We start from the raw sequence: 24,124 nt of genomic DNA, 5'->3' as shown, positions 1-24,124 counted from the left end.
TATGAAGGTCTTTCTCTGCTGCAGTTTCCAGGGCATTAGAGATAAAAACATTTTATTTGTTGCTGCTCTGAAGATAACTCCGTTGAGCTTTTGTGTGGCTGCGAATTCAACTTTCTTCAGGATTCTCCGTCCACTTCAGTGTTAGGCTATAGCTGTAACTGTAAAACCAATAGGTGTTACAGAACAGTATTAGAAATGTGGTGCTCAGAGTATTCCAGGTGATGTCTAACCAAAGCAGAAGGGATTGGACTATTGCTTCCCTTGACACCATATACCCATTGCTACAGCCTAGAATCTCTCTGGTGAATCCATTTTGTTAGGTTTGGCCCAGATCTCCATTCTGGCCAGATCATTTGGATTCTGATCCTGTCCTGTGTGGGGGGAGGGGGGTTTAACTATACTTACTAATTTGATGTGTTCTGCATGTTTGATCAGCCAGCCCACTGGGCCCAAGACAGAACCCTGTGGCACTGCACTAGTTGGGAGCCTGTATAGCAGTCAGTTCCTTCCTTTGAGTTAAGAGGATTTTTGAAATAAAGAGAATGATAATCTCTTTGTCAGACCCCGACAAAATGTTACCAATCAGTATGCCAGTTCACAGTTTTTATTGGCTTTATTCGTTTTTATTAGTCTCATAAGTTGACCCAATTTTATTGAAAGTTGAAACCTGCATGTTTACCTTCATGTTGTTTTGGCTGTATATTTGGTATTCAGACCAAAGGTTGGAAATGTTACTTCTTTGGTCTACAATTTCCAAAATCACTTTTGGCAGGATTTGGGGAGCTGTAAACCTCGAGAGTAACTTTGGTTTTGATTATAGGATCGTACTGTAGTGATGTTTTGTTCTTCTTACTGGCATATTTGAGATGTGTAAAAGAGCTCCAGAGGTTGGTTTGTTCGTGTATAGTCATCCCCTCACATTTGCTAGGGTTAAGGATGCAGAACCTGTACAAAAGTGGAAAAACAGTGAAATATATCTGTCACATAATATATATGTGTGTGTGTATATATCAGAGAACATTTGTATGTATGTTTGTACTACAAGGTTGCTAGGTGAAGTCGCCTTCTGTGATGTCACTGGGAAAGAAAGGTGGCATGTATATTAGGGGAAGAATGGGAAGAAAGAGAAAAATAAAGGAAAGAAAGAAAAATGATGGAAGGAAGGGCAAGGGGAAAAAGTATGAAGAGAGCGATGGAAAGAAATAAAGAAGGAAAGAAAGAAAAAGGAAGGAAGGAAGGAAGGAAGGAAGGAAGGAAGGAAGGAAGGACGGAAGGAAGGAAGGAAGGAAGGAAGGAGTAAAGGAGGAAAGAGAAAAAGGGAAGAGAAAGGAAGTAAAAGAAAGGAAGAAGAGGAGGGAAAGGTGTATGAGGAAAACGAAAGGAAGGGCAAAGGTGTCTGAGAGAAAGGAAGGAAGGAAGGGAAAAAGAGCCACAAAGACAGCCTGCCCATAGATATCAAAGTGTTTCCATGGAGGGGGTAGGCTTTCTCAGAGCTGGAGAAGGGAGAAAGTAGGCAGGCAGCAGTCCCAACAACACCCAGACAGTGCTGGGTATATACGTGTGTGTATGTGAATGTATGCTCTCCTCCTTTTTTAACCTAAGAGAACACCTCTCTAGAAATCTTTAGGTCCTCCTGCATAACTCCATAGTTAACGTCGGGTCAACTTTTGTTGATTTGATTGTTCATGGATTTGATTGAAATGTTCTCTCTAGAAATTTCTGTGTCATCCAGCACAACTCTGTGATCAATGTCTATCTGATGTTGATCATAGAGTCACACTAGAAGGTCTAAAGCAAACTTGAGCCCTTCTGCCATTTTGGACTTCAACTCCCACAATTCCTAACGGTTGGTAGGCTGTTAGGAATTGTGGGAGTTGAAGTCCAAAACACCTGAAGGGCCCAAGTTTGCCCATGCCTGGTCTAAAGATTCCTAGAGAGAGCAACCAAATCTGCAAACCTGTGAAGGGCTGCCTCTATAATTTTCTGCTATTGTTGTTACTTCTAAAATTGTGCTGCATAATTTGTCCACTTTGTCATTCCCAACATTCTCCAGAGAGAATACCACTAATGGATTCTGAGTATTGTTTTTTAGAAGGTACATTTGCTTGATCTTGTCCTCCAGTAATTTTTATAGTATGTCCTTGGCTTTAAACAGCTTCCTACTAATTATGTGCAACCCTTTAACCTTCTCTTCTCCCCCTTGTATTTGCTTTTCAGAAATGCCCTTCAAAGGACTGTGCAAAACACAGAGGAGGGTGCTGTGATGTCTGAAACTGTGCAGAAGGGCTGCTCTCTGAAGGTACCTCTTACATCTTATCCCCAACAATGGATCTGTGATCAATGTATTTCTTCTACTATTGGCTTTTTTGGAAAGGGGGAACAGGAAAAGATCCCCTTTTAGACACACACAGTTTGCTTATTTTTTGTTTTTTAAAAAAGGGATAGGATCTGTCACTATAGTACGAGGGGAGTTGGAAACAGGAGAACATGGCGCATAGATTTGATGAAAGTGTTCTAAGTTGTTTGTTGTTGGGGCACACTAATGGACTATGAGAAAACTTCTGCTAGGCATAAATAAAGCAATTAACTCCAAGAATTTCCCTTCCGATATGACTGTTAACCATGCTGACTGGGATATTCTGGGAATAATGTAGTACAACTGCTGTATCCATGAGAAAAAATGTTCCTGAACATAAGGTGGAAACCAGAAATCATTAATAACACTGGTCAACACATGTTTTGTTGCCTCAAATGTTAGACCTGTTTCTGTGTATATTTGACCTCTTAAGTCCAAAAATGGCACCCGTTCCTCTCTATCAGCACTCGTTTTTGAGCTACAGAACATATGTATTTGAACCATTCTTTAAATGCTCACTCATAGAAAATCGTGATAGCCATATCTAAGAAACTAGAACTGATGTGGTCTATCAAATGCAATCTTTTTGTGTAATGAATTCTCTTAAAATGAACAATTTCCAGCAGAAGTCATCATAGAATTGCCCTGGATGACCTCTAGGTATTTGATCTATTGTAACCTCTGGCAGAAACATGCCATATGATCACTTGGAGGATCTAGAAAAGTCCTAGAGAGGACATATGTTGTTGGATATGGGCAGGTGAGATGGCAGTATTGATCCTGCTGAAACAGGGGTCGTACTACAGGGTGAAAAAAGTATATTTTATACGTCCTGGGTTGTATCAGGAAGATGCTTGCTTGCCATGTCCCTGCTATATTTTCTTGGTCTGGTCCGAATCAATTTTGACCAATTTGGTGATGTATTTCTTCACTGGCTCCTGCTGAAAAAGTATTGTATAGTAGAATATATTTTTTCACACCTATATTTCACATCTGTATGTGATAGTTGTATTAGTTGACACACACATGAACCTAGATAGCAGTTTTGGGGGGTTAGTGTAGATTCTGTTAAAGTACTCTTACCTTTTGTAATATTGTCAGTCAAAGCCTGGGAAGTTTACTGAGGGGCTGCAGTTCCCACAATCCCCTGCTAAGCCAGGCTGGTTGGGGAATTGGGAAATTGTAGCCCCCAAGTTACCTTTCTAAACTCAAGAACTAGTGCTAACAACCAAATATGACAATGGGGGTTGAATGAGAAAATCCTTGCAAGTCCATTAAGATTATAATTGAAAGCATTGATGTATTCTGCCAGCCTTACCTGACTTTTGCGTTGTTAGCTAAGCCTGGATTTTGCTTCACAATTTCCATAGTAGGTGGTCTTGTTTGTGAGATTTTGATAAGAGCTGAGACTCAGAATAGGTGGTCCTCAGTAGATCTAGGAGGGACAATGAGCTAGTGTTACCCATCTAAAGCTGGTTTTGGACAGAGACTGAAAGTCCACAAAGTTGGAGAAAAAGTGAAGGACTCAGGGAACAAGGAGGTGGGCAATGGAAAATCTTGGGGTTTGCTGTTTTCAGACATTACCAAGTATCTTTGGTCAGAAGAAACCAAGCCTGGGAGTGAGTCTCAAGCAATTGAGATGAGACTATCAACACTGTCTTTGTGCCTTCAAGGATTCTTCAGTGAAGCGGCCTTTTTATTGAAGGGAGGAACTAAAGTTGTAGTGTGTGTTAATTGGGAATGACTTTGATCAGGGATGTCCAACCTTTTTTAGCTTCTTGGGCTACATTAGATGAAGAATTGCATTGGGCCATACATAAAAAATACTCAGATGAACTATAGCTGATGAGCAAAAAACAAAAAGGTCCATGCATAATTTTCATGATATCCACCACCACAGATAAGCAAAAAAATTCCTCAAATAATCATCCCAATTATGTGCCGCCCCATTTGGAGAGTCTTTTGAAATCTTCAAGCAGGTTTTCTGGCCAAACTGTTTGCAATTATTCCATTACATTGTTGTCTATAAAGTTTGTGCTCAAGGACCGTGCAATCAAGTTCAAAAAAGAATCACAAGAAAACCCCATCATGTTTTAAATAAGTTTATGATTTTGTGTTGATTCATAGCTGTGAGTTGAACAAGTCTGACTTAGAGGAACCTGATCAAGTTGAAGAGCATACACCCAAAGTAGCCATGTTTCCCATAGCTGTTTTGGACCCTTCTTCACCTCTTCGGTGCCATCCTGGTTAGGTTTTTCTGATCACTCTTCCCTTTTAAGGAGTGCTGAGGCACCAGGAAATGGCATTTGCCTTTTGTTGAAGGCAGCGAACCATTCAGCTTGGTTTGAATGCACTTAAATGTTTTGTTTTGCCAACTTCCTTTTCAGAGATTTGAGCCACACTGGTCTGGTTTTTAATTCCTAAATGTCCATTGTGAATCTGCTAGAATAGTGGAGAGCAGGTAAATCTGTAAAGGCAGAGCTTTCAAACAGATGTTAAAAGATGATTAAAAGTACATCTATGCAGTAGACTTAATGCAGTTTGACACCACTTTAATTGGCATGGCTGAATGTTACGGAATCAGAGGATTTGGTGTGGTACCAGTATTTTGTTTTGTGGAGAAGAATAAAGATCTTGTAAATTTACTACTTTCGTGATTCCATAGCATTGAACCATGCAGTTAAAGTAGTGTAAAACTGCATTAATTCTACAGTGTGCATCCCAAGAGAATTTTTAGAAGATGAAATGGCTGGGGGTGGGCTATTAATTCCTTCTGAATTAATAACCTGGTTCCCTTTCTCTTATAACTCTGGGATATAGCGTTGTTCACTGGCCAAATGGTAGAATATTGAAGAAATTGCGTAATGAAATTTTGGAACTGATTGCTGAATTATACAGTTTTAAAGGCGATTTTAAGAATTCATGGAAGTTGGCCATGTGCTATCAAGTCAGCTTTGTCTAACTCAAGCCCCTTGCTCTGATCTTGCAAACTTTTGGCATTGGCTTCCTTGATTGAATCACTCCACCTAATAGTCTTCCTGTATTCAAACTGTTATCTTTTCCAATAAAAATTGTCATCTCATGATGTGTTCTAAATATAATAGCCTCCGTTAAGTGATTTTGGCTTCCAGGAAGTGTTTACTCTCTTGATTTACTCTCTGACCTATTTATTAATTTTGGCTGCCTATGGTATCCACAGAATCCTTCTCCAGCACCATGTTTCAGAAGAATTGATTATTTTCCCGTTAATTGTCTTCACTGTCCAGCTTTCCTATCTGTACATAGAAATTAGGAATACTATGGCATGGATGGTCTTGTTTTTGCTATTGAGTGGTTACTTTTATACTCGAGGATCTTCTCTTCCTTATCTTCATATCTTTCCTTTGAAGCCTTAGTTTTGATTTTATCTCCACTTGATTAATGACTGAGCCAAGAAAATCTTTTAACTATTGTATGGCTAGCTCTACACTATAGAATTAATGCAATTTGAGGCCATGAAATCTTGGAAGTTGTTGTTTTACAATGCCTTTAGCATTCTCTGCCAAAGAGTGCTGTTTTCTCACCAAACTACAAATCCTAGGATTTCCTGACGTTGAAGTGGTGTCAGACTGCATTAATTCGGCAATGTAGAGCTAAAGTCTTCATCACAAACATATCTGTATACTCTTCAGTATTAGAATCAGTACTTCAGTGCAAGTTGTTTAAGTGCTTTCTTATTAGCTTGCTGTAGACAAATGGTTGGCAATTGTGGAAACAAATTATAGTCCATTTTGTATATTGGGCTACATAGGATCTTAGTCTGATTCTTCAGGGTTCTTCTTCCTTTAGATATATTTCTGGCATGATTTTCCTAGAGCAGGGTTTCCTAGAACCCAAGTGTTCCTTCAGGGTTTTTTTTGGGTTCCTTAAGCGGTCATGGTTGTTTATATAGATACATGGTTGTTTATGTAGATATAGCTACAATATGTTTTATGCAGGGGTTCCTTGAGGCCTATCCCTTTTAAGCAGGAAGTCTCTGAAACCTGGGAATTATTTCAAGGTTTCCCCCAGCATAAAAAGACTGGCCTACAGGTTTTAAAGGGCTAGCATTTTCTTCTCCATCAACACTTCCTCCAAACCTCTGCCTTTGGGGCACTGATGGAAGGAGGTGCCTGTCTGATTCTTGAGGCTCCTCGTCCCAACATGCCCTTAAACACTTCTAAGAACAATGTTTGGTCCTGAACTTGGGGTGGGATGGAGAAGCGAGGAAGCTGGAATTTATAGGATGAATAATAAATGCAGCAAATTGAGTCAGCTCTCGGGTTGAAACACAATCCGCTCCGGACTTTGGTTGCAGTGGGGAACAGCTGTGAAGTGGCCTGAGGATTGTGCAAAATAGTGAAGCCTCTCCTTGTGCCAGGGCTGTCTATACACCAAGGAGGGAGATTGTGCGCACGCATAGAGAAGCACCTCTTCTGGCTGAGTTTGTCACTTGGCTGGAAGTGAATGGCTGGTCTGTTTGCTCAGGGCAAAGCTGCAAGATGTCAATGAGTTCTCTGTAGGTGGGTACAGCCCACCTCAATCCTTGACAAGGAAGGACTGTCAGTGTGTTTGAGGAACCGGCGGACTGGAAAAAATTAAAACAAGATCCCTAATGTGGAACATGCCGTACTTTGTGATTGCACTGGGGTTGGTTAGGGTCTTTGCCTAGGAATAAGAATAATAAAAAGTCAAGTTAGTTAAAACAACATAGCAAGCTGTGATCTAGAATCATAGAACCCCATTCTGCCATGCAGGAAAATACAATTCAGAACACTCCTAACAGATGGCCATCCAGCCTCTCCCAGGCAGGGCGTCAAGTGAAATCCCCTTCTATGGATGGCCATTTGTCGGGAATGCTTTGATTGTGTGTTCCTGTATAGCAGAAAGGGGGTTGGACTGGATGGCCCTTGGGTTCCCTTGCGACTCTGTGATTGTGTGACTTGACAGCCCTGTTTGTGTGTTGCGTTCACAAAGAAGCCGTCTCTGCCTCATGATCGTGCAGCAGTTCCCTAACGCTGGGTGCCGAACAGCCCCCATCATTCCCATGGTAACAGACTGATGTCACAGCCTCAAGGACGTGATTTCAGTGCCTGGATGATGCAGGGAGGCCTGATGTCTCAGGTGGAAGAGCAGGTGGGCTTATTTTCCGGGCTGGAACTCCGGAAGAGAACATGTGCCAAGGGGATGTGCTCAAAGCCAGAGGATGCTGTGCCAACTGACCTTGGAGCGCCGATGAAGCGTTGCAGGTATCTCTCTCTTTCTTGCTCAATCTCTCTCTTTCAAATGGATTGCTCAAGGGGGTGGGTTGAAATCTGAACCTCATCTTTGTGTATGTGTCTTCCAACCACCTGCTGACATACCGTTTATTGTTAAATTAATAGGGGTTATTTTAGGAAGAAATACTCAGAGGTGGTTTACCAGTTCCTCTGAAATGTAGGCTACAGCACCTGAGATTCTTTGGCGGTTCCCTATCTAAGTACTAACCAGGACAGCTTACCTCCACAGATCAGACTAATATACAGTGGAGTATCACTCCCATTGCCTCCAGACTGGGACCATGGGGTTTGCGATGCATCCTGCAAGTGCCAGCTTAGGAAGAGGCAGCTGTAGCTTGTCGCTTCCGTTGGTAGAAGTTTCCTATGTCGTCATCTTATATTAATTCTGTTCCAGTTGCCTCATTTCTTCTCTGAACAACACTCTTCCCTCCCCACCCTCTCTTTTTATTTGTTAGGAAAGAGAACAAACCATTTTTCTCTTTCTTTTCCTCTTACCCTCTACGTTACAGTCACATTTTCCTATATCCTATGAGCAGATTCCAAGATTGTTGAACCGGGTCCCCACCCTTTTAATTTGGCTGCAACCTTTTGCTCCCATGGAAGCGAGGCCGATTGTTCTGAATCTCTGTGGATATATGCTTTGGCAGGGCTTAAAGGGACCAACAGTCACACCGCTCTTTTGTCAAACAAATCAAAACGGTGCAGCCCCAGGGCAGTAAAGATAATGGTGTGGTACTTCTCCCTCCCCACCCTCTCCTGCCCTTCTTCTTTTCATGATTTATGAATTCCCACAAACTATCCTTTTCTCTGTATGTTCTCATGTATCACACTCATCGATAGAGGCTCTCCATCTCACTACTCCTGGCTTGGTGGGTTTAAATTCTTATATGTTTCCCCTCTTCCCGCCACCAATGTAATAATAATAATAATAATAATAATAATAATAATAATAATAATAATAATAATAATACAATTTTATTTTTGTACAGTTCATTCCACTCCTTTTTGCTTGCACCTTACATGCAGAAAAGCTCTTGTGTTTCCTTTGGCCTTAGTTGTATGTTTTTTTTAAAAAACATTTGTACTAATATCTTATCTATTTCAATCTTGCCTACTCTGTCAAAGGCTTGCTTAAACCAAACAAAACAGCAAGTAGTGATCTGGATGCTGGACTATATGGGCTTTTGCTCGGTCTGCTGGAGTTGCTGACTTGTGACACCAGAAAGTCATGCGGTTTCTTCCTTCATGTGCCTCTTGCCTGTTGGAAGTAAGTTACATGCCCACCTCCTTGCCTAGAATTACAGTTGGAAGAGACCACAATGGTTTGATGGTATCTTTAATCTTGTGCTTTGACTCCGTTGCTCTGTGTCCTAGTTTCTAAAGCAGCAGGAAGCAAACTTGCCTGTCCTCAAAATGACATCATTACAGATAATTAAGCATGGCTACCAAGTCACCTCTCTGCCTTCTTTTCCCCAGACTCCTGTTTCCTCAACCACTCCTCATAGGGATTCATGGTTTTCAGACCCTTGACCATTTTGGCTGCCCTTCTCTGGACACGTTATTGCTTTTCAATATCCTTCTTGAATTGTGGTGCCCAGAGCTGGACACAGGATTATCCCAGATGAGGTCTGACCAAAGGAGAATAGAGTAGTACTATGGTTTCCCTCAATCTAGACACTATACTGTACTCCTCATGATGCAGGCTAGAATTTCATTGGCTTTTTTAGCTGCTGCATTACATTGTTGGCTCATGTTCAGCTTGTGATCTGCTAAGACCCCTAGATGCCTTTCATTTGTACTTCTGTCAAGCCAAGTATAACTCATCCTATATGTATGCATCTTGGCATTGTCCCAGTGAAATGCTGAAGACTTGCAAAGCTTGCTTCAGAGTCAAGTTGGCTTTGATTCAGTAATACTGGCTCTTGAACTATTTCCCAATAACATTGATTAGTAAAACTTGTGTTTTACAAATGTTTTTGTTATCAAATGTCTTTGTTAAAGGTGTGTTGTTTTTGTATCACAATTCCAAGCCTCCTCCCCAAGATCGCATGACCAATGACATTTATTTATTTATTTATATACTGCTTTTCTCAAACTAAACTCCGATTCATATGAAGAGAGAAAATCCCATAATACATAAATGCTCGGGTATACTTTACAGAAAGAAAAAAGAGGTGGACATTTGAAAATATGTCATTATTTCAGAACAGACAAATTCTAGCTTTTTAGCTTTGATTTGTGGAAGCTTCATTGTATCTTTGGTTTAACAAATCCACCAAAGGAGCAATGCCTTTATAGGTCACCCAAAATGTGCAAAATGTGCTCAATGTAAGAAGCTGATAGAGCTTTGAATGTTTGTATGTGTTTTAGGCCTTTTGGTTGGCTGATAAGGGTATCACTCCTTTGTGGATTTTGGATTTTGTGTTATGACGAACCCAGCTGCCTCTGAATATATTTCTTTTTGGTTTGAGAGAGAGTGTGTGGCCAAACCCATGGCACTGTGTGGCTCTTCAGGTGTTCCTGGGCTGTAATTCTCATCATTTCCTTCTACTAGTTATTCTGGCTGAAGTCAATGGAAGCATAACAGCAGAAGGGTCAGAATTTCTAGGCGGATCCTTCTGAATCTATGCAAAACCGGGACATATAGTGATTGAGCTCTGATTAGTACCACATGGATTTGGACCCATCTTTAGATATTGGAACAGCATGTCTCTGTCTGTATTGGAATGGGAAGCTGCAAAATAAGAGTGGGCCACTCTCACCACCATCATCTTTCTGGTGCGCTAGCACATGGCACATTGTGGTAGAAGTGATATAATGCCACTTCAGGCTGCTCTTTTGGCTTGGTTTTTGCCATTTTGGAGGGTGGGGACATTGCGGTGTTCTTGGAGTTTGGCGAAAATATACTGCCATATTTGTGGATGGTTTTTTGGGCGGAGAGATGATAGTCATAGAATCATAAAGTTGGAAGGGCCATCTAGTCCAAACCTCTTTGACTATGCAGGATCATGCAATCAAAGCAGTCTTTACAGGTGGCCATCCAGCCCGTTTTGAAAGCTTCAGAGATGGTGACTATGAGGTAACATATCCCTCATATGTCAAATAGCTCTTTCCCTCAGGAAGTTCTTCCTGATGTTTAGGTGGAATTGCTTTTCTTGCAGCTTGAATCCACTGCTCCCTCTCTTCCATTGTGTGTTGCCTCTAGAGCAGCAGAAGTAAGCCTGCCTCCTGCTCAGTGTGATCCTTTCCAATATTTAAACATGGCTATCATGCCTCCTTTCAGCCTCTCTTCTCCAAGCGAAACACCCCCAACTTCCTTAGCTGCTTCATTTCCAGACCTTTGACCATTTTGCTGACCTTTCTCTGGATGCTGGAAGCGTGTCCATACCCTACATGACTTGTGGTGCCCAGAACTGAACACAGTCTTATTCCAGATGGGGTCTGAACAACACAGAACATACTTTTTTGGGCAGTTTTCAGGCAAAAGAAGTCACCTGAAATTTAACCAATTTTTAAGATTATGAATCTGGGAACTTTGGTGTGGCCTCAACAAAACATCAGGGGCCACCTATTGAGACCCCGGGGGGCCACACTTTGCCCACCATGATCTCCAGTATTGGAGATCCCTTCCAAGTCAAGGACATGGTGTCTTGATTATTTGCAATTGCTGTGAAGACAGAAGGAAGTGGCAGAGTTTTTGACTGCTTGGTGATGGGAATTGGAACATTCTTGGCTGAGTAAGACTTCATCTGGAAACACTTTCCATAGCACACTTTCATTTACAAATGACCCACCAAGCTTTTCCCTCCAGCAAATGTGCAAATTGTGAATGACTTAAGAATTGCTTTGCCAGACCAAGCCAGAGGTCTGTTTTGCCCTACAGTCTCTTCAGTATTGGCCATCCAGAAACTGGAAAACTCATTAACAGAAGATAGTCACCTTTTCAAGTATTCATGTGTCATTTGGCTCTCAGAGGATAGAAGGAAGAGTTTCTGTTGTATAGAATACATACAATTGCTAGTGATTTGCTGGATAGTGTAGTTTGCAAAATTTATGATTTTGGATTGTACTTCCCAGAATTGGCTAGCTATCTGAGTATAGTAACTTTTGCAAGCTTTGAGTTTGCCCAAGAGCTCCTCTCTGTGGCCGGTAGGAAGAGAATAAATGATAGTATGTATTTAGAATTATTATTATTATTATTATTATTATTATTATTATTATTATTATTATTATTATTATTATGTTTGTTTATACACCGCTTTTTCTCCCCATGAGAAGACCCTAATTTTAGCCCAAAGCAATATGAAATAAGAATAATAGTAAGCAGATCTTTTTAATTTGCATATCAGTTCTGCTTCATTTGCATACATGTTATGGGTTTTTCAGTGTTTCTGTTCTGGAAGATAGAATTCTTGTTTTGGAGCAGATTAGGAAACAAATGGTCCCATTTAATTTAAACCAAGATTAGAAAAATCTTGCTTTCTGAGTTGTATTTTTATTCATTTTTTAACATTAATATGCCTGGAGCCCTTGGTCGCACAATGAGTTAAACCTTTGTGCTGGCAGACCACTGACTTGAAGGTTGGGTTGCTGATCTGAAGGTTGCAGGTTCGAATCCAACCCAGGGAGAGTGTGAATGAGCTCCCTCTGTCAGCTCCACGCGGGGACACGAGAGAAGTCTCCCACAAGGATGGTAAAACATCCGGGCATCCTCTGGGCAATGTCCTGGCAGATAGCCAATTCTCTCACACCAGAAGCAACTTACAATTTCTCAAGTCACTCCTGACACGATTTTTTTTAATATGCCACCTTTTTCCCAGAGCAGAACCCAGAGCGGCTTCTTAAAGCAGTAGGTTAAAAACAGATATCACACAATGTCAAAACAATTAAAATAATATAATACATTTTAAAATCAATTCAAGACGTACAAAAGTTAAAAGATTTGAATGGTGCTGCATTGCAGCTTCCACCTGCCTTAGCCAGTGTAACCAGTTGTGAGGACTGCTGAAGATGCAACTTACAAATATTATCTGGAGGACCACATATTTCCCCATTCCTTGTTTAAATTAAAAGGTGTTTCTTTCAATTGTCATACATTTTAGACGATTGCAAAATATGTGAATTTGACCTGTGTGTCACACAGCCTTTGCAAAACTGTCAACAAAATGACATAAGAATTGAGAAAAGGACTCCAGATTGTTCTGTAATCCGCAAGATTATGAAGTCTTTTGGGGATTTTTAACTTCATGTGTTTTCTTCCTTTCTTCCTTGTTCAAAGAAACAACTTCTTAAAATTGTGTCCATAATGGTACTCCTGGTGACCTGATTTTTTAAAATGCGTTTTGGAAGAATGTAGGTTTCTCTTAGGAGTAATATGTACCCAGTGTTATTTTAAAAATAAACCCTTTTTGTTATGTGGATATACAGTATTAGCAAATATTTCGTACCTACCATTTTATTTTTGTATTTACGTATTTAGAATCCTAGAATTAGAAGGGACCCAAAAACCACCCAGTCCAACACCAATCTGTCATGCAAGAACACCCAAACAAAGCACTCTTGATAGATGGCCAACCAACCTCTGTTTAAACACCTCCAAATAAGATTTCCAATCTCATTTTTCAATCTCATCCTTCCATTAAGAAACATTAAACCCACAACGTAATTAAAGCAAGTTTAAAGCATGCACACAAACAACAACAGTAGTTTATTAAAGCATCAAGAAAAGTTGACTACCCTTCTCCAAAATCAGAAGTGATCAGAAGTGTTTTGGATTTAGGATTGTTGTGGACTTTGGAATACTTGTATTTGGATGTATAGTCATAATGACATAGCTTGGAGATGGGATCCAAGTCTAAACACGAAATGCATTTATGTTTCATGTGTATCGCATACACATTGCCTGAAGGTAATTTTATACATTTTGTGCATGAAATGAAGTATGTGTACATTGAACTATCAGGAAGCAAAGGTGTCACTATCTCAGGTACCCACATGGACGATTTTGGAATATTTCAGGATTCTGCATGAAGAATCTGTATGTTCGACTGTTGAGAAGATCTGGGAGTTGTAGTTTGGTGAGGCACCAACACTCTTTGACAGAGAAGGTCAAAAACCTACTAAAACGAAAGCCCTTATGATCCCATAGCATTAACCTTTGTGTCAGTTTAAATGGTGACAAACTCTGTTATGTCAGGAGGTCATTTGCTGGCTTTCATGCATTTCTTTTCTTCTTTTATCTACCCTGTTGTCAGTTTTAGGCTGTAAGATTCTAGGAAGCTGTTATATGTTTTAGGAAACGGTGCAAAATCCCTGCCAACCTGCATCCTTTGTTGGTGAGACATACAGAAGATCTTCCAAAGAAGATGGCAAGTTACAGGCTTATGGTAGCTGGAGCTTTGCCTTTGTGTGTTTTTGTTAGTATTTGGGAAGCAATCCTTCTCATTGAACTGGAATTGTTGGTGGCCTAATGCACTGTTTCATCCCTGTGTGGACTTTTCCAAGATCTGCAGGGCGTGATGTGCTTCTTTCCAAGTTCCTGTCTGGGTGAGGTGACTGGGAGGGTCTGCTTGCAACAACAACAAGACAATAAAAATGATAAAAATGGCATTGCTCCGTCTTTCTTTGCTGGAAAATAATCCACTCTGGTATCAGCAGGACAAAGCAGTGCCAGATGGAGAAAAAAGGGAAGTCCTTGGATTTTGTTTTGTCCTCAACGCGTGTTCCTCTGTGATAGAATGGGGCTGGACTAGATGACCTTTGGGCGTGCCTTCCAACTCTAGGATTCTATTATCTCTTGATTAAGCAAATCAGGGATAGAACTGGGTTCCACAGAAAGTAAATGTCTTCTGAAACATTCCATGTTTGGGAGCCAATGGTCTAAATCATGTAGATACGGTTTTTCTGAAGGTCTCATACCCCAAAACGACAAAAAGGATTGGCCCAAATTTCACTTCCAAAGGGAAGTTTATAGTTTCACCTGGGATAGTGCAAAAATACTATCCCAGTTGTGTTGTGTGGAATTGCAAGGAAACAAAGGCTAGGGGCCCTGGCTGCATTCCCAGGGGTTATGTTGCCTTCCCAACAATGGAGGAAAATAATGTTGTAGTCCTTGTAGGTCAGGTGTAGCTATGTTGGCCTAGGCAGTGGAGTAGCTACCATAATAAAATGGCCATGGTAGAACAAGAGGGGAAGAAAATAAAGTTGACACCTCTTAGTCTGCTGGCACGGCAGCTTTCTCTGGCAACGGAAGTGCCTTTCCACCTGAAAATCGCTCTGAAAAAATACTGTGCTCTGCCGCAAATGACTGACTAGGATCCCAGCTCTCCTCCAATTCTGTTTTTCAAGAAGTGTGGGTGTGAGACAGTACATCAGATGTGAGGCAGTTTACTTGTCACTGGGAATTATTCAGCGTGATGAATACTCCGTTTTTCTCACATGTCATTTTGGTGGCGTTTGAGCTGCATTTGCTTGTCACTTGATGACTACTGCAGTTGCTTCACGTGGCTTTCTCTTGAGTTGCCATGTGTTGCGCCACGGGTGGATGCGAAGGCACGTGTGTGGCGGCCCCCCAACATCTGAGTAAAAGTCAGGGCATCCAAGGGCACTTACAATCCCCTTTATAAGACCATCTCAGCCATTTGTAATAGCTTTTCTACTTCTTTGTATCATATTCCAGCTACCTATATCCATAGGTTTCCTGTTTGCCCTTGTCCATCTTGACTTCCAGAAGCGACACAGTTTATGCCCCCTTATCAGTGTTTGCAACCACTTACAATCTTTTTGAATGTCAAAGAACAAAGACAATACTAAAAAGTAGATTGTCATGGTATCTGTCTATATATGTTGATTGGTTGGTACCATAAATATGGAATATGCTGATATATAGTGCTAGTGTTGTGCTGTGCTAGTGATACAATACACTGTATGTAAATATTATTTGTAAACCACTCTGAGTCCCCTTCAGGGTGAGAAGGGCAGGATATAAATATAATAAATAAATAAACAAATACAAGTTTCTACATGGCTTGATGGATCTGGACCAAACTTGGTACACATACTCATCATGAGCCAACTTAAAATATTAGTCAGGTTTGGAGGGGAACTGATAGAGGGCGATGGGAGTTGTAGTTCAGCACATCTGGAGATCCATGTGAATTCTATTCACAATGGATCTGGACCAAACGTGATATACCTATGTGATTTTATAAGAGGTTCCATTGTGTGGGTATACATTTCCCACTGGGGCAGTTGGTAACATCTTAATGCTAACTCTTAGTATTTCTAATAAAAAGAATTAGAAAATGTATACCAAGGCAACGCCAGGTACATAAGCTAGTATATAACTAAGACTAAACACCTATTTGACCACAAAACTAGATCTAAAACACACACAAATCTGGTGTGTGCCTACATTGACATACACACAGTAAACACACAACTACAGAATCTATTCTATAAACCTCACACTCATTGTGTCTTGATTTTTTACCTTATTCTACTCCCGTCAGATAGTACTATATAACCACACTTTTACTTTTAATACCACCCTTCTAATTCAGAAATCCATTCATGAAATTTGTCCCCATCGCTGTTGTGAAAAAGGGATAAGCAAGTCCCAATCTTTCTTGAAGTTGGTCAAGGATTTCTTCTTCATCAGTATCATCAGTTTGTCCATCTCAGCTAATTCATAGATCTTCAGCTGTTCATTTTGCACTGGGTTAAAGGGTTCCTTCCATCTCTGAGCATAGATTATTATCACTTCATTTATCATATATTGTAGTGATCTTCCATGCTTTCTTTCTAGTTGATTGCCCAACATTCCCAACAAATGAAATTCTGCTTCATGGTTTCATCCAACATCACTTGTATTTGAGTCCACTTTATTTGGGCCTTTTTGCAAGACCACCATATATGATAACATGCCCCAACTTGTGCTCACATTTCCAGCGTTTATTAGAGCTGCCTTTATACAGCTCTGCCTTTCTGGTGTCAAGTACTACCTGTACATCATCTTATAAAAAACTTTCTTTCAAAAGGAACTTCAAACTCTTTCTCCAAGAATGCCAAAGGTTTTTATGACTTCCTTCAACACCCATTTATTAAAGCGAACACGAAAGAATAGGTGAAAAATGGAGCACGAACGCCCTCGCATTCTTTAAGTGAATCTGTCACTTCCTCCTCCTTTTGATGGAAAATGAGAAATCTTGGAATTGATTTTCTGTTTGTTTTTCAGCCCAAAGCCTTCGTGTGATCTTTCTGGAGCGTGCCTTTAGCACAGAAATCTCTTGGCATCTCCTAAGCTTTGATCCTCCTTTGTTTTGAATCTCGGAAAGGAGCTGATGGCTTTCCGAATGCCCCATCAGCTCTGGGCTGCTTTGATTACCAGAAGAGATAGCAGCTTTAATTGAATTTTCTGGTTGGACATTTTTGATTTACCACATTTTCTCTCTCCCCCCTTCCAACCTAATTACATGCATAAAAAATTACTATAGCCGTAAAATGGGTCATTCGTATTGAGATCAGCTGAAGCGCCGAGAAAGGAGGTATAAGGAGGAAAAACAGCTTGAAAGGAGCAAATGGGAGGAGGGTTGCATGGGCCCACAGGTGTTTCTTCAGGCAATGACGATTGGAGAGCCCTTAATCCAACTCCAACCAACCGTGCTTCCTTGTGTCGGCATAAGTCCAAGGCAAACACTACTGTCAGGTTGCTCTTGTTGAACCTAGTGCTGTCCAGTTCCAAAGAACAACACACCTAGCTCCAGTTTCAAACTGCAGACAAAGAGGTGGGGTGTTGGTTAATGGACAGGTTGCAGAGTTTCTATATTGGTATGTTTGTAAGTTGCACTTGAAATTTCATGGTGTTTTAATGTTGTGGTGTTAGCATTGTAGCTTTTTGCCTGCTTTTACTCCGAGGAGTCAAAGTTCTGGGAGAAAGCAGGATATAAAACTGATAAAGAACTGGTGGTTCTTTCTCTGGAAGGGCCACCTCACCAGTAAATTCACCCAGGGGTTATCTTTGGGCTGTGGAAAGTATATTCTTATTTTTCTTGTTTAACCTGTCCAGCCGCTTGACCTTATTCATTATCCCCTTGTATCTCTCCCACTTCCTGGGTCCTTTGGAACAACAACAACATTTTCTTCCACCCCTCCTCCTTTTCCTCCTCTTTCCTCCTCACCTTTGGCTGTGACCTGGAGAAAAAAAGCCGAATGCCAGTCTTGTGTCTTAACGCATTTGTGTGTACCAATTGTATGTTATTTAATACTAATCTATACTGTCTGTAACAGTTGGTTTATCATTGACATTGTATATCTTTGTGTTTGTGGGCAAACATTTTTTTTGGTTTAAGTGTCGAGCCATTGGTATTTAGTGATGGGTGACATTTTCTCAGTCCTTACCCTGCTGTTTTCTTTGTTTGATGGCAGTTTTGAGCCACATACATTTTGCAGTCCTTTCCCGGCTCTCTTGGGCAGAAGGGCTGAGTGAAAATGAGGAGTGGGTTTGGTTAAATAATTGCATTTCCCCATGCCTATTATTTCACTGAGGTTTTTTGCTCTCAGTTCCCCCACCCATTTTCCTGCTTTGGCTATCACTGTGTGGGGAACAACTGTCCCACTTTTCCAGTCCAACTCCATTCCCTCCTCGCAATACTACTTCTTTCCTCACAAAAGTGCCATAGGAGCAGATGAAAAGTATAGTTCCATGTCTCCCAAGTACTGTAGATTGCCCTTTGGCAGTTTTGACATATCTGAAGGATATCAGCCTGCAGAAGCGTGTTGTCACAATTAATCTTTCCTCTTAGCAGAACTGGTGACAGCTGAGATTTTTATGCAGTCACTGTTCCAGATGTTCGATGTAGGTGTATAAAATGTTTTAAACAGAAGAGGTGCACAAAATTAGTATGTTAAAGGCATTTTTTTCTAATCTTGTGGCTCCTGGGTATGTTGGATTACATCTCCCACCTCCCAGAGAGCCATTCCAAAACAGAATCATAGACTTATAGAGTTGGAAGAGACCCCCCGGACCACCCAGTACAATCCCCTTCGGTCATGTAAGAATACACAGTCCAAGCCCTCCCAATAGACATCCAACCAGCCTCTGCTTAAAAACCTTCAGAGAAGGAGACTTCACTGGACACCCAAGTAGCATATTCTACTGTTGAAAGCTCTTAGCATCAGGAAATCTTGCAATTTGAATCCATTGCTCTGTGTCCTGGTCTCTAGACGAGTGGAAAACAAGCTTGCCCCTTCCTCAATATGATGTTCTTTCAAAATTTCAAGAATAGCTATCATATCCCCTCTCAAACTTCTTTTCTCCAAGCTAAACATATGCATCCCCATATATCACTCCTAACAGAGATTTATGGTTTCCGTTTTGATGACCCTTCTCTGGACACCTTCCATCTTGTCCATATCCTTCTTGAATTGCTTTGCCCAGAACTGGAGACAGGATTATTATTCCAGGTGGGATCTGACCAAAGCAGAATATAATGGGACTATGGTTTCCCACAATCTAGACACTAGGTGCTTATTGATGTACCCTGCAATCACATTGGATTTTTTAGCTGCCACATCACACTGTTGACTCATGTTCTGCTGGCCAGAAACTGGTTTAAGACTCCAAGATCCCTTTTACATGGACTGTTTCTCCAACATCCAACTAGAATGACCTCTCTTACTCTGTAGGGTTGCTGGCCAGAAACTGGTGTAAGGCCTCCTTGAGAACAAGAACTACTTTCCTTTGTGGGACAGTCAATTACAGTCGACACTACATATCCACAGGTTCAACCAACCACAGGAAAAATCTTAAAGTGGGAAATCCAAAAAAGCAAACTCTCTTTTGCCATGTTCTGAGCACTATGCTGCTGATATGAGGACATATCCTGCTCTATCTTCCACCATGTCACAGATCAACATTTTATAGGGCAATGTTTTACTGCCCATTATATATAACAGAACTTGAGCATCCATGGATTGTGATATCCATTTGGGGGGGGGGGGTCCAGGAGATACCAAGGATCCATTGTACTACCCAGAAACTGGTTACTGGGTCTGGAATAAAACATACTGATGCAACAAATCTTTCTAATAAAAACCCATGTTCGGACCGCCTTAGGTTGCCATAAGTTAGAAAAGGAGCAGCTACACACACAAAAAGAGAGATTTCCTGACATTAACCGACCTGCATCTAGACAGTGGTGCCATTAAGTACATTTTTAAAATGAGAGAAGCAAGATTTGGGGTGTTTCAAAGGCTGTCCCTTTGGCACAGTTGATGCTGCACCATTTTGTGCAGCTTCTCTTCTGATCTCCTTTTCATTCTACCACATCTCTTTCTTTTATTTCCCTTTTCTAAAGCCGAGGGATTTGTGTCTGCAGCATCCGGATATCAGCAAAAGCCCACCTTAATTTCTTGTAAGAATAGCCACCCAGTGTGTGCGGAGCTGTTAAGCTGCCCAGAGCCATGGGTGTTCCCCAGGAAGGATTGCATGTGGTCTTTGGGTTTTCATGCTTTAAGCAAACATATAAGACAGAGGAATGAGTGTACCTACCTACTGATCGCCACCCCCTCAGCATTTTCCGAAGGGATGGCATGTTCTGTCTCACCAACGTGCAGAGCACTGATTTTTTTCTTTTCTAGCTTTTAAAAATACATTAGAATTTGAGTTTGTAAAAGCCACCATTCAAAGTCTCCCTTATGCTTTTGTTAGTCAGGCTTGAAACACTTAAAAAGGTAAAGGTTTCCCCTGACGTTTAAGTCCAGTCGTGACCGATTCTGGGGGTTGGTGCTCATCTCCATTTCTAAGCTGAAGAGCCGGCGTTGTCCATAGACATCTCCAGGTCATATGGCCGGCATGACTGCATGGAGCGCCGTTACCTTCCCACCAGAGCGGTACCTATTGATCTACTCACATTGGCATGTTTTCGAACTGCTAGGTTGGCAGGAGCTGGGGCTAACAGCGGGCGCTCATTCCACTCCCGGGATTTGAACCTGGGACTTTTGGTCCACAAGTTCAGCAGGTCAGCGCTTTAACACACTGTGCCACCAGGGGCACAGTGTGTTAAACATTTGGATGACTGCAATCAACCTTCCAGATTCATTGGACCTCTTCAAAAATGAAAAATAAAAAATGCAGTGTGTTGTCGAAGGCTTTCATGGCCGGAATCACTGGGTGCTGTGAATTTTTCGGACTATATGGCCATGTTCCAGAAGTATTCTCTCCTGACATTTCGCCCACATCTATGGCAGGCATCCTCAGAAATTGTTGAGGTTTGTTGGAAACTAGACAAAGGAGGTTTATATATCTGTGGAATATTCAGGATGGGTGAAAGAACTCTTTTCTGTTGGAGGCAAGTGTGAATGTTTCAGTTAATCACCTTGATTAGCATTGAAAAGCCCTGCAACTTCAAAGCCTGGTTGATTCCTGCCTGGGGGAGTCCTTTGTTGGGATATATAAAACCCACTTGCCTAGTTTCCAACAGATTTCAACAACCTCTGATGTGGGTGAAATGTCAGGAAAGAATGCTTCTTGAACACAGCCATACAGCCTTGAAAACACATAACAACCCAAAAATGCAGTTTTTGTACTCAAGTATTTCTGTAGTAATGTCTAAGTAGGTGGTCCTCAAACTTTTTAAACAGATGGCCAGTTCATTGGGGGGACGGGACGGGACGGGGACTATAGTTTTGGGGGGGGGGGGGGAAACCATTAACAAATTACTATGCATTCTGCACATATCTTATTTGTACTGCAAAAAACATGAAAGAACAATACAATATTTAAAATTAAGAACAATTTCAACCAACATAAATTTGCAGTGTTTCCATGCAAAGTGTGGGCCTGCTTTTGGCAGATGAGACAGTCAAGTTAATTAGGATTGTTGTTATGTGCCTTCAAGTCATTTCAGACTTTGAGCAGCCTTTCCTTAGCTGCTCCTCAAAGGAATCCATGGTTTCCAGATCTTTTCCTATTTTAACTGCCATCCTTTAGAAATATTCAAGTTTATCCATGTCTTTCTTGAATTTTGGTGCCCAGACCTGGGCAGAGAGTTGTTATTCTAGGTGAGCTCTGACCAAAGCAGAAGAGAGTTGTTATTCTAGGTGAGCTCCTGTTGATGCAGCTTAAAATTGAATTAGTGATTTTAGTTGCTGCATCACACTTTTTACCCATGTGGCCTACTAAGACTCCTAGACCTCCTTCATATGTAATGTTGGTAAGCCATCTTATGTCTTTACAGTTGCCTTGCGTGTTCTGCATGGAAAATAGAGCAGGACTGACCCATAGGCTGTGCTGGAGCCTCAAAGTGGGCCCCTTAATGATTAGATAAGCTGTGAGATTTTGGAAGTTTTCTGTAAACATGGGGTCATGCAAAGCAGGACTGGAAACTCTCGAGTTCAGATGCTGTTGAGGTACATCTCCCATCGTTTGAACACGTAACCAACCCACACTGTGAACTCTAGTTGGTTGTTGTAAATTAATGTGGATGATTGTTTGGATTTTATGTTATTATATAATTTTGTTTGACTACATGTAGCTTAATTTATTGATGTTAGACTTTAAATTGATAGGTTTTAATGTTATTTTTATATGTGGGGTTTCTCTGGGATTTTATCTCAGTATTTGCTTGTTTACGGAGGCATTGAATGTTTGCCGTTGTATGTTGGAATCTGCCCTGAGTCTCCTTGGGGAGATAGGACGGAATACAAATAGTATTATTATTATTATTATATATTATCATGCTCTAGCCCTTGGCCTTTGTGCTAGGACTTGTGGGTAATGCAGTCTGGCAGGGATCACATTGGTGGAGCTCTGACCTTAACATGGCGATGCAGGCAGAAACCACAAAACAGGTGCCATGATAGCCCATATCTGCGGAATAGCACCACTGGCAAGCTTCGTGCTACTGAACATTAACCAGCTGCATGGAAAATGCCCCTGTATTTTGCTGGAGGGTGGAAGATAAGCAATGAATTCTTACGTGTTATCTTTATGGAACAGATGGGGCATTGTCTGCTGCTTTTCGGTGGCAGGATCTCAGCGCTGCCTCTATGTAGTGGAGTCCCAAGTGTTGTTGTTCTCAGATACTACTATCATGGCCTGTGTGTTATCTGTTATCTCTGTGCAGTATTTTTCTAGAAATGAACTCCTTTAGCCCCTTTTGTGTGTGTCTGGGCAAGTCCACTTATTTGTATTTTATTGTGTTTATTATTTTAGTCAAACGTTCAGCCTGTTTTGCATAAACATTCCCTATTTGTTGTTCTGGAATGCCACCTTTACTTATTTTTTTACCCCCTGGTGAGGCAAAATCTGTTATATTGATGTACTAAAGTGGGCTGGGGTCCATATTTTCTTTCTCCTTGGAAAGTTGCTCCTTTCCCTCCCAGTTTGGCCATTTTCCTGGAAGGAACTTGGAAAATGTGCAGAATTGTGCGAAACTAGGTGCCAGGAGAAAAGCGTCACAGTGAAATTGTCATAGTTCAGCAAGACCAGGAATGTCTTCCTAAATACACCATTGGAGGCAGCATTTATAATTACAGTAGAGTCTCAGTTATCCAACATAAACGGGCTGGCAGAATGTTGGATAAGTGAAAATGTTGGATAATAAGGAGGGATTCGGGAAAAGCCTATTAAACTTCAAATTACATTATGATTTTACAAATTAAGCACCAAAACATCATATTTTACAACAAATCGACAGAAAAAGCAGTTCACTACATGGTAACGTTACATAGTAATACAGTAGAGTCTCACTTATCCAACGTTCTGGATTATCCAATGCATTTTTGTAGTCAATGTTTTCAATACATTGTGATATTTTGGTGCTAAATTAATAAATACAGTAATTACTACATTGCATTATTGTGTATTGAACTACTTTATCTGTCAAATTTGTTGTATAACATGATGTTTTGGTGCTTAATTTGTAAAATCATAACCTAATTTGATGTTTCATAGGCTTTTCCTTAATCTCTCCTTATTATCCAACATATTCACTTATCCAACATTCTGCCGGCCCGTTTACGTTGGATAAGCGAGACTCTACTGTAGCTGTATTTACAAATTTAGCACCAAAATTTCACAGTATATTGAAAAATTGACTACAAAAACACTGAGTACTAAAAGGCAAACTGCGTTGGATAATACAGAACGTTGGATAAGTGAAGGTTGGATAAGTGAGACTACTGTATTTAAAAAATCTGTATGGATTTACATAATAAAAACTTACAGTAATACCAAAATTGCCTCAATTTATATTTTCAAGCTTTTGTTGGTGGGAATTTTTCAATAGTTTCAGTAACTCAAATTTATATATAATTTACAATAATATATAATAATTATAACATATTGTATATACATATAATATTCATAATATTGTAATACAATATAATACTAATAATACAATAAAATAATATTAATTATATATTATATTTTACATGTAATATTACTAATAATATTACAATATATTGATAC

At 40.6% G+C, this 24,124-nt stretch overlaps 1 protein-coding gene across 5 annotated transcripts in view; it reads left to right on the top strand.

Moving 5' to 3' along the window:
* fbxo34 (F-box protein 34) overlaps positions 1–24,124 on the top strand; it is an 84,899-nt gene that overhangs the window by 54,972 nt on the left and 5,803 nt on the right. For 2 of the 5 annotated variants that reach the window (XM_062968659.1, XM_008118347.3), the window contains exon 2: positions 2,218–2,299. The gene's annotated coding sequence lies outside the window, so the exon portion shown is untranslated. The other 3 variants (XM_003225787.4, XM_062968661.1, XM_062968660.1) reach the window with 3 other exon arrangements.

The sequence above is a fragment of the Anolis carolinensis genome, chromosome 1 (genome assembly GCF_035594765.1).
Source record: "Anolis carolinensis isolate JA03-04 chromosome 1, rAnoCar3.1.pri, whole genome shotgun sequence".
In the NCBI taxonomy this organism is placed as follows: Eukaryota; Metazoa; Chordata; class Lepidosauria; order Squamata; family Dactyloidae; genus Anolis; species Anolis carolinensis.
This window is presented reverse-complemented; position numbering and strand designations above follow the sequence as displayed.